Source organism: Muntiacus reevesi, chromosome 5 (assembly GCF_963930625.1).
Source record: "Muntiacus reevesi chromosome 5, mMunRee1.1, whole genome shotgun sequence".
Classification (NCBI taxonomy): domain Eukaryota; kingdom Metazoa; phylum Chordata; class Mammalia; order Artiodactyla; family Cervidae; genus Muntiacus; species Muntiacus reevesi.
This window is the reverse complement of record NC_089253.1, coordinates 95,447,068-95,456,010: the sequence shown is the minus strand read 5'-3', so window position 1 is coordinate 95,456,010 and position 8,943 is coordinate 95,447,068. Positions and strand designations below refer to the sequence as shown.

The 8,943-nt window shown below is 55.4% G+C and overlaps 1 protein-coding gene across 1 annotated transcript in view; it reads left to right on the top strand.

Moving 5' to 3' along the window:
- Positions 1-1,387: 1,387 nt before the first annotated feature.
- The window catches only part of TP73 (tumor protein p73), a 73,884-nt gene continuing 66,328 nt past the window's right edge, over positions 1,388-8,943 (top strand). Inside the window, exon 1 of the mRNA XM_065936862.1 lies at positions 1,388-1,520. The gene's annotated coding sequence lies outside the window, so the exon portion shown is untranslated. The remainder of the gene's footprint in view (positions 1,521-8,943) is intronic.

Sequence of the window (8,943 nt, the reverse complement as noted above, 5' to 3'; positions counted from 1 at the left end):
ATTCGTCTTTGGCTACCCCAACCCCCATACCCCGCACCTTGCAAGCAGTAGGTGATCAGTAAAGGTGTATGGCAGTCAGCCAGATGGGCCAGGTGAGGTGCGGACCCGTGCACCAGCCCTGGCTGCGCGCAGTTCCAGGGCAACTCTGCCGCGCGGGTTCCCGTGGCCTTGAGGCAGGTAATGTTGAGCACCGGAAGGCAGCACACAGCAGGTACCCGCTGCCTTGAACAGTTCAAAACTCGCCAGCCTGTCGGTTTCTTCAGCCAGGGCCCTAGGACTAGGTGGAAGCCCTAAAGATCCCGTCTGTCCTGCGGGGGCGACCGGTCTATGGAGCCGCAGGTGTGGGAGCCCTAGGAAAGTCTTGGCCTGAAGCGAGTCTCTGCGCGTAGAAATCAACTCCCAGTGCACTACCCACGTGTCGCCGTGGACACCCGCGCATACCTGCGCAGCGCGGAACGAAACCCAGCCTCTGGCGCCCGAGGCGGTGGCCGTGGGAGGGAGTAAGGTGCCGGCTTCGAAACGGGAGTGTTTGTGTTCGGAATTACTCCCCGGGTTCTGCGGCCACATCTTCCGCTGGGCCGAAAGAGTCCCGTCCAGAGGGTATTCCCGCAGATCCACGATGCGGACAGGGGAGGGAGCGGGTCTGTGACCTCGCCTGGGTGAGCGATGTAGGTGGAGAGCCCTCCAGGACGGAGGAGCCCGGCTAGTACCACCCGGAAGCGAGCGACTTCACTTAATCCCGGGTCCTGAGGTTGCGACTTTCATCTCCCCATCCCCCGACCCCGCCGCCGTCCACAGCCGGTGCGCTCACTCCGCAGACATGGGTGGCCGCGCTCCTAAGATGCCCAGCCCTTCCCCTGCCCCGTGGATCCTCCGCTCCCGGCGCGGAGGGGTCCCGCGCCCGTGGGGGCGGAGGACGGGGACCCGGAAGATGCGGCGTCCCGGGAACAGGAAGGCGTCGGGCCGCTGGGGTCCGCACCTCTGCTCCCCACGCGCGCGCTGCTAAGCCGGCCGAGAGCCACTGTCCCGTTTCCGCAGCATCAGGGCCCCGGCGCCCGGACCGCGTCCAACCCGAGGTAGGCTGCCCCACTGGGGCCGGGAGGGGCGACGCGCGCCAAAAGGCGGCGGGAAGGAGGCGGGGCGGAGCGCGCCCCGGGACCCCGACTCTCACGCGGCCAGCTGGGGGGGCGGAGCGCCGGATGGCAACCTTGGCCCCAGCCTGGCCCTGTCGCCCCGTGCTCCTCCTGCCAACAGCTGAGCGGCCCGCGCTGCCTTCCCGCCGGCCGGCTGCGGAAGGCGCTAACGCTGGCGGCCACCCCTCCCTGCGGCGCCTCCCCTCCCCGCGCCCATATAACCCGCCTCGGCGGCCGGAGCCCGCCCTGCGTCCGCTCCCGCGCCTGCCAGGCCGCACCCGCCTCTCGTCCCGCGCCCTTCCTGCGCCCACGAAGGGGTTACGCGGCGAAGCCCAGGCTAGCGCCAGGCGGCTCGGGCATCGATTCCCGGGGCTCCGACGGCACCAGGTAGGCAGCACGGACCTGGCGCAAGGGGCCTGGGAGTGTTCGGGCTCCGCCTACGGGGCAAGAGCCCATAGCGGTGGGCGCATGAGCTCGCGGCTCCGAAGCTGGGAGTCAGTGAGAAAAGACCTTGTGCACGAACTCGAGAGAGGCTGACCTGGGGTCTCCCTCGAGTACCACCAACTACTGACGCGGGGCGCGGTGGGGCGGCAGGGAGCCAGAGTCCAGTCCAGGAGAAGATGTGGGGTCCTGCCCCCAGCGTGGCGGCCTTTGGGGCACGGATCAGCCTGGCTGGGATTCCCAGAGGGCCTGCCTCGGGTTAACCCCTCTCCACCCCCAAGGGGTTTCAAGGGGAGGTGGCGAGTGCGACCCCCAAAGAGGCTGGCTGGTGGGGGGGGGGGGGCAGGTGCCGGTAGCTGACTATACCCTCCCCGCCGGGCCCCACTCCCTCTGCACTCTAGAGGGCTGTTAGCAATCTGGAGGTGTTAGCCACCCTACCCCTTAAGGCGGAATGAGACCCAGGTCTTCCCTGAACCAGGAGAACTTGGCATAGCCCCTAAGCTATGGTTTACCAAGGGGCCAGGTTCCAGAATGGCATCTCTGGGTGGCCCTGAGTTGGCTGGGGTACCCACCTGTTTTCCGAATCTGTTCCAAACCCAGAAAAGAGGGGTCAGAATCAGGCCCTGGGCTGGCCAGAGATCACACCTATTTCCAGGATCCCTTCTCTCCTAGTCCTCCTTGCTTTGCAGTCACCATCCTTTTAGGCCTTAGACTGCGGTGAGGGGCTGGGTGGCTATTATCACCTTCTTGTAGTTGTTCAGTCACTCAGACTCTGAGACCCCAGCTTGTATTTTCCTTTGGTCCCTAAGCAGCTTTGCACAAGTATGCATGTGTCTGCATAAATAAATGGGTGATGGGTAGACCACTCTCAACCAGCAAGGGGTTGGGGAAACAGTACACCGTTCGCTTCTGACCAGAGATCATTTGGTTCAAGTATACTGTGGCCTGTTTATTGAATACTGTACATTTGGGAGCCTTAGCACAATTGTTTTCTTCTGTTTGTTTTCTTTGCTGTCATTGTTACTGTTTGTTTCACATTAATAATTAGCTTTTGGGCAAAAATGTACTGTTTACCGGAAGTCTAGCACTCATCTTTTGACTTACTCAATGAGTTAAAAGAAAAATTGTATCGAAAACAAAAAGTCAAAGTATTTAACATTTTGCCACATATGAATGTATGGATCACGAATGTGATTTTTAAAAATAAGGTTAAAAGTTAGACTGGTACCAGAAGCTGCCAGGGTGTCACTGGGGTGCCACCAGGAGAATGGCCACAGAAAGCTTAGCCCCATTTCAAAGTCCTACTGAGGTTCTGGGGAACAGGGTGTTGTTGTTTAGTCTCTAAGTTGTGTCCGACTCTTTGTGACCCCATGCACTGCAGCACTCCAGGTTTCCCTGTCCTTTACTATCTGCCAGAATTTGCTGGGGAAACAGGAGAACAGGGTAGCTGTCTACAAATTCAACCTCCAAGGACAGCCCCACAGAAGGGCCAGGCTGGTGCAAAGGTTAATCATGTAGGTGTGGAGGTTAGAACATTAGGGTTCAAATCCCCTCTCTGCCACTTACTTGTCATGGACCTCCAGTGAGTTCCCTAACCACTTGGAGCCTCAGTTTACCCATCTATAAAGAAAGGCAATAATGGCCTCTGTCCCAGAGGGTTGGAGGAACAGTAACCAAGATGCCATGTCTAAGTGCTTAGAATGACGCCTGCTACCCACAGTGGGCCCCAAAGTGCTGGTTGTTGATGCTGCTCCAGAGGCCCTTGGTAGGGTAGGGGGCACAGTTCTCTGGTAGCCAGCAGGTCTTCCCTTGGGAGTGGGGAACGGAATGGCTGTCAGTGGAGCAGGAATCTGCCTGTGGTTTGGATGGAGGCTGCCAGTTGCTGTCGGGGGTACTGGAGCAAGGATGCCTCCCTGAGTAGTTATTTGTAGAGAACTTGGGAACCGGACCTGGGGGAGGTCCTGCCTGTGGCCAAGGATGGCATTCACCCGGAGATTCTGACAATTTAAAGGGAAATCATCGTTGGTTAAAAGGAAGCTGCATCTTCATCCAACTGGGAGATTGCTTCTGGGCAACAGATTCAAGGGGAGTTTGTCCTCTAGAGGCTTGTATAAAAGACATCGAGGATACACACAATGAACTTTGGGTTTGCAAAAGAAAAAAAAAAAACAAAACCGGAAACTTTCTTCAACTGTGCGCTTCTTCTGCCCAGCCCCCATAAAAGGGAAGGGCATGCCTTTATTTTCCAATTTGGGCATTTCCGTGGGAGTGCTGAGTCAATGTTTAAAACTACTCATTTTCTGATGATTTAGATTTATACAGCAAAAAGGAAAAAAGAAATTGAGAGGAGTGTTTGAGCAAGTCCTAGTTCCCTTGGCCCCTGACCATGCTTCTGTCTGGATGATGAAAGCTTTACTATTATGAGAATTGTACCCTCAGAACACTGTGTGACAGTTTACCCCTGTGTTTCTGTGCCCTACCCAGTCGTCTGGAACTGCTGCTGCAGCTGCTAAGTCGCTTCAGTCGTGTCCGACTCTGTGCGACCCCATAGACGGCAGCCCACCAGGCTCCTACGTCCCTGGGATTCTCCAGGCAAGAACACTGGAGTGGGCTGCCATTTCCTTCTCCAATGCATGAAAGTCAAAAGTGAAAGTGATGTCGCTCAGTCGTGTCCCACTCTTCGCCACCCCATGGACTGTAGCCCACCAGGCTCCTCTATCCATGGGATTTTCCAGGCAAGAGTACTGGAGTGGGTTGGCATTGTCTTCTCCGTGTCAGGAACTAGCAGCATCCATTTGTGTGTAGCCAAAATAAAGAAGCCACCTGATGCAAAGAACTGACTCATTTGAAAAGACCCTGATGCTGGGAAAGATTGAAGACAGGAGAAGGGGATAACTGAGGATGAGATGGATAGATGGCATCACCGACTTAATGGACATGAGTTTCAGTAAACTCTGGGAGTTGGTGATGGACAGGGAGGCCTGTCGTGCTGCAATTCATGGGGTCGCAAAGAGTCGGACACGACTCTAAGCGACTGAACTAAACTGAAACTATACAATGTCCTTTTTTTTTTTTAAGTTTGCCTTCTTAAGTAGGTTACATAGGACTCCTGGAAAACCCTTTCTGAGTGTGTTATGCAGAGGAAAATTGAGTTTTTCTATACAAGAAAAGCTTCCTCTACTCATCGGGGTTCGAGTTAAAGACACTTTCACTGCAGCCGGCTCTGAGAGTCTGCACGAGTGGGCGGGCATTGACTTTTCATCCGCGTCCCTGATTCGTGTCTGCTCTCAGGCTGGTGTTCCATTGCAGACCAGACATTCGCTCCGCAAAAGTATTTTCTTTTCCTAGAGACCCTCCCTCATATCAGAAACTCAAAGAGAGCAAAAATTCCTAAAGGAATCACTGATATTTTCATTGTGTGTGGCAGTTGCTGTGGAAATCTCAAAATTTCGTTTGTTCGGAGAGAAAAAAAAATTTCGTTTGTTCTTGTTATTGAGTTGAAATAGTCGTCAGACCTGCTACCTGAAGCCCCATAATCACCATATCTCAAATTGGTTTTTATTTTATTTTGGTCAAGCCATGCAGCTTGTGAAATTTTGATTTCCCTAACCAGGGATTGAATCCGTGCCCTTGTCAGTGCGTGTTCTTAACCACTGGACAGCCAGGGAATGCCCCTAATTTTGCTTTTAAATATCGTCCTAACTGTGTTAGTGTCTGGGTCGCTAGCAGACGAACAAGAACGAGGGGGCTGAAAACAAACAAACAAAAAGGACTTATTCTTTCCTGGGCTGGAGTCTGCAGGTGTGAGCAGAGCTGGCTTCCTCTGGAGGCTCTGAGGGAGAGTCCGTCTGTGTCTTACCCCTCGCCACGAATCTTCCTGGACTTCTACATGCATCACCCTTATCCCTGCCTCCAGGTTCACATGGCCTCTCCTCCGGGTCTCCCCTTTTCTGTCTCTCATAAGGACTCTTGTCATTGAATTTAGAACCACAGCAATCCAGGAGATCCCATCCTGAGATCTTTTATCTTACGCATCTACAAAGGGGAAGGGGGTGCCATTCAACCCACTAGAATAATCGTAATTTAATGTAGCTAGTTTCGTTTGTAATTTTTTGTTTGCCCATACTGCGCGCACGACTTCTGGAACCCCCAGGGCCCAGGGGTCCAACCTGGGCCACGGCAGTGGAAGCACTGAGTTCTAGCCACCGGGCCAGCAGCGAACTCCCTGAAATATGTTTCTAAGAAGTGTTCCTCAGCCTTTCGGCCGCCCAGGGGCCAGGATGTAAAAGGTGAAGAAACTTCTCACCCACACCCCTCTGTGTGAAAGAGGAATCAGACACCCCTCCCCCCGGGCTGTTCCAGGGCAGCCAAAGGTGCAGGGAGCCACTCCTCCAGGCTATGGGGGGTTCTTCCCACCACCATCTCGCCCACCCCACCCAAGGCCTCGTGGGCCATCACAGCCCCCAGAGGTGGGAGAGAGAACAGACACACAGCGCGCCTTTGGGCCACCGATGCCAAAGAGCTGCTTAGAGGTGGGCGGGTATCAACCTGGGGGAGTCAGGGCAGGAGAGGAGGCGCCGCCGAGGAAACTGGACCAGGAGAGAGGCCAGGCAGCAGGGAGGACTCTGCGGGGCTTAGAGAGAGGAGAGGGGGGCCTCCACGAGGGCAGGTCTAGGGCCACGGAGTGGACATTTCGGGCAGCTCTAGAGGGTCAGTGGCAACGACACTCTGGACCTTGGATTTAGAATCCGATCCCACAAAGAGTGAGCCCCAGAGGGACCTGGGAGCCAGAGGGGAGGGGGCACCGGAGTGAGGACCACGCTCCAGCCCCGCCCAGTGCTTCTGTTCTCCCATCCGTGTTTTGGGGCAAGGGTGAGATATAACCATGACGGTTGACATTCATAGTGCCTCCCCCCATGTACGTGCCTCTGGGCGTTTACCACACTTGGAGGTGGGCACCGAAGCCAGAAACCTCAGACCAAGTGATTAAATCAGATGCAGGTGTTGTCTGGTCACCCATGCCTGGCATACCGGGGGCAGAGGGTACAACGGGCAGGGCCCTGGGCTGGTAATCCAGACAGTAGTCCAGAGCAGGCCTGGTTCTTCCAGGACCTTGGACTAGTCCCCAGGCTCTTATCCATCAGTGGGGGACACCCACCTGCCTCCTCGTTGTTGGAGCCGGAGCCAGGGTTCCCGAGTGGCCCACGGGAATGCACCAGAGGGCAGGCTCAAGGTGCCCAGGGAAGACTGGGCCAGCCCCCTCCCTGCCCCACCAGACAAGTCTGCCTCCCACCAGCCAGGGTTTGGGGGCCTGGGCATCAGGGCTGGGCTGGATGCCCAGGGGTCCCTCCTTTGTGGTCCTGCTCAGGGTGGCTGCATGTAGAAGGGACCAGTCCCTGGTGTGTCCCCGCCCGGTGCCAGCCGGCAAAGTATTCCCTGAGGCCCGGGTGCCTGTGAGGAGGGGCAGGGGCTCTAATTGCTCGCCTGCCGATCCGAGGTGCCAGGCCCAGGAGGCGGGCATCTGGGGAAGACTGGCTAATTGTGCAGGCAGCTTCTCCTGGGGCCTGGATGGACTGGGTCCTTCAGAGCAGGCAGCAAAGATGCCTCTCCCTTCCCCCCTGACTTCCTGAGCTCTTTTCGCTTTCGGGGCTGAGATGTGAGACAGACCCAAGGGCCTCTCTTGGCAGCCTTGGGCCTCCGAGCTTGCTTGCGTGGTGCCCACCTGCCGGACAGAGGCCACTTCTGTGTTCATCCAGCATACCACCGGACTCTGGGGGATGGGCCAGGGTGGGGACCAGGAGAGCAGCCCGGGGCCCAGTGTGGGTTCTGCCGTCCTGCACAGTGATGGAGGGCGGCTTTTGGGAGGGGGGCGGCTTGAGAAGGCTCTGCGGAGCCGTTGGGGCTACAGCAGGGGAGGCTCTGCTTCCCTGTGCTTCAATGTCTGTGCGCGTACACGCGCGAGTGCACACGCTGAGTTTCTCAGTCGTATCCCACAATTTTTGACCCTGTGGACTGTAGCCCACCAGGCTCCTCTGTCCAGGGAATTCTCCACACAAGAATACTGGAGTGGGTTGCCATTTCTGTCTCCAGGGGATCTCCCCGACCCAGGGATCAAACCCTCGTCTCTGCCGGGCAGGACACAAATAAACAGATCAAATCACCCTCTCAACACTAGGTGGTCCTGCATTTAGGGTCCTCAATCATTTGCATTATGTGCAATGCAAATTTAGCACAATTCCCCAAAAGACAGTGGGAGGGCAGGACGTCATTAGTATGCAGATCGAAAGGGGATCCCCTCGGTGCTTTCTGTGATCTGCAAAACCCAGTGATTAGAGGCCCCTCTGCTTTTACTCACTTCTGTTTCCCCATCCCTGCGCGCCCCTCCACCCCACCACTAAACCAACAAAACCCTGGTAATTAGGAGACGCTCTTTTTTTTTTTTTTTCGCCGAACCAGACAAGCTGCAACTTGCTCCCGGCTTCTTAGCTTTTGATCAGGGGTGCTCCTTGCCTAATTACTTGGCAGTAATGAGCGAGGAGGACGCAGGTTGTCAAAGTCCCCCCAGCTTTTAGAAGGAAGCTGCAAATTAAAAATGAGGTATTGGTAAACAGGATGCTAATTGGATTAATGTGAAAGTAATGAATTCTGATTAAAAAAAAAAGTAGTCCAAATAGACAGTTGGAAGATTGAGGTCACTGTGATACCAGGAACACTGCCTGGTCATCATCTGGTCCGTGTGACGTTTGAAAGAATTAGGATACTATGAAGCGTCTGCTCTTGTAGTGGAGTGTGCAGATGAAGGAAAGGAGAAGAAAGAGCCCTGTGTGAGCAGAGCATGGGGGAGCCGCGAGCCAGCCCAGGCTGTCTTTTCAGAGTCTGGGGGAGTCTCTGGCCAGACAGGGCCATGTAAAGTGGCCAACAGAACCTCAAGTTGCTGACTTTCTCTTTTCTTTCCTCTGCTGTCACTAAGCCTTGGTCCGTTCTGTTTCTCTCCTCCTGATAAATCTACTAGATGTGTCAGCTGCCGTGGTCTGGGACGGGAGCTGGGTCTGGGACGAATGGGGTTGGGAGAGACAGGCTTGGCCCTGCCTGAACCCTTTTGAACCTTTTGAAATTTGTGCTATTCAGTAGTGTTTCACTGACAAAACAAACAAACAAACAAAAAACTCCACGGAGGTAAAAAGTGGTAAAGAACCTGCCTGCCAGGATAGGTTAGAGGTAATAGATGCAGGTTCAATCTCTACTGGGTCGAGAAGATCCCCTGGGGGAGGAAATGGCAACTCACTCCAGTATTCTTGCCTGGAGAATCCCATGGACAGAGGAGCCGGGCAGGCTGCAGTCCATGGGGTCACAAAGAGTCAGACATGAT